Source organism: Tarenaya hassleriana, unplaced genomic scaffold, assembly GCF_000463585.1.
Source record: "Tarenaya hassleriana unplaced genomic scaffold, ASM46358v1 Cleome347, whole genome shotgun sequence".
NCBI classification, from domain to species: domain Eukaryota; kingdom Viridiplantae; phylum Streptophyta; class Magnoliopsida; order Brassicales; family Cleomaceae; genus Tarenaya; species Tarenaya hassleriana.
Genome location: NW_010966599.1, coordinates 92,821 through 95,004, shown reverse-complemented (window position 1 = coordinate 95,004; position 2,184 = coordinate 92,821).

Below are 2,184 nucleotides of genomic sequence, written 5' to 3'. Positions count from 1 at the left end.
GAAGAATACCTCGCCCTCTGCACGTATCCACACGTCGGGATGGATTCCAACACCTTGGAACTTGTCTGCTAGGACTAGAGATCTCGATCTCTCTTGTGTGCAAGGTTTTTGGAGGCTTAGAGTTTTATTTTTCTTCTTTTTTTTTTCTTTTTTTTTCTTTTTTCAGGAATCCTAATCTAATTAGGTTTCCTAAACCTATTAGAATTTTAATCTCATTAGGTTTCCTAGATGTAATAGAATTCTAATCTCATTAGGATTCCTATACATAATAGGATTCCTAATCCCATTAGGATTCCTATTCCAATTAGGAATCTCAATCCAATTAGGATTCCTAATCGGGATAATTTAGCACACGTACTTGTCCATCCCTATTGTGTGTGACCCTGTAGGCTCATCCGATATAGCAGTATAACACGAAATCTCTTATTTTGGTTACACAAGTCGTAGGCGGTCTCTAGCAAGACACTATGACTACTTATCTCGAATAGAGTTTGTTTGTGATCATACGAAAGCCAGTGATGATTCCGACTGATGATCCTTTTGTATCGCGATATCATATGTCGAACATAAGGCATGGACAAGCCACCTTATCTGATTCGACTGCTTTCTCGTTCACTGAGTTCGACTGTCTGAAATAGACGACGTTCGTCTATAGTGCGGCCACACATTTCTACAGTCTTGCTCACACGAGGGGCCCAGCGATATCTCTCTCTTTTACGAGAGGTACAAATCCCGTCTTGACTATCTACAATCCAGTACATGATTCGTTTCGTACCTGATACACGTCTTTATAGTCCTCCTGTTATGCAGGACGTTTGACGTAATCAAAGCACGCAACTCCTCATGTTGGATTCTGTAGATATCTCATGTCTTAGGATCCAATCATGGAATCGTCGTATGAGATTCAAGTCATGACGCTAGTCCATGTGACAATCTCATGCGGGTCAGTCCAGTATTCCGTTCTACAACGAATACCTATGATTGTGATCGTATCCAATACCTATGATCATCTATGTGATCATCAATCACACATCATACTAGTCTTATTGTGTCGTTATTCCCATAATGACACAAGACTAGGGAGTTTAGTATCATTCATAATGATACATGGATTTCATAACAGATCTAGCATGCAGGAACATGTAATGAACAAGATACTCTCATAAAAAAACATATAGAAAGTATCAATACATCGAATGTATCTGAACAAAGCTCATAATCAGTACATCATAGATCACTAAACCAACATATAGTTATGTGCATATTTAGACAGTAGCCTCATCGAGTGCTTACATATCGAAAAAAATCGTAAGGCATTTCTCGATTGATAATCCGATGATCTAAAAGTCAACAAAAATTATTAGCCTACATTCGATAGGTGATCCATGATTCAGCTGTCGACTCAAATCGCCAGCCATCGACTCATGTTCCGGAATTCGAGCTACATAATCAACCATCATTCGATGGATCGGTCGATTGTTGGCTGGTGATATTATCAACTTCATAACTTGCTCAAAACATTCCCAAATAATTCTTTCTTTATGACATTAGAAAGATCTTTTTCATAGCTATGCATGGATTCCAAGATCATCCAGATCTAATATATGAGTAGAAAGTTATGTGCTTAGTTAGACAACAGTCTCATCGAATACCTACATATCGACAAAAATTGTTAGCCAACTCTCGATTGGTAATCCGATTATATGAAAAACAACCAAATTTTTTAGTAATCATTCGATAGGTGACCCATGATTCAGCTGTCGACTCGATAGCCAGCCATCGGCTCATGTTCTGGAATTCGAGCCATTTAATCAGCCACCGCTCGATAGGTAGGTCAATTATTGGCTAGTGATATTATACACTTCATAACTTTCACAAAACATTCCCAAATAATTCTTTTTTTTATCACATTAAAAAGATCTTTTTCATAGCTATGCATAGATGCCAAGATCATCTAGATCTAATATACGAGCAAAAAGTTATGTGCATATTTAGACAACAATCTCACCGAATACCTACATATCGACAAAAATCGTCAGCCAACTCTCGATTAGTAATTCGATGATCTAAAAATCAAAAACAAAAATTTAGTCGACATTCGATAGGTGACCCATGATTCAGTTGTCGACTCGATCTCTAGCTTTCCCCTTATGGTCCGTAATTTGAGCCAAATAACCCCAACCA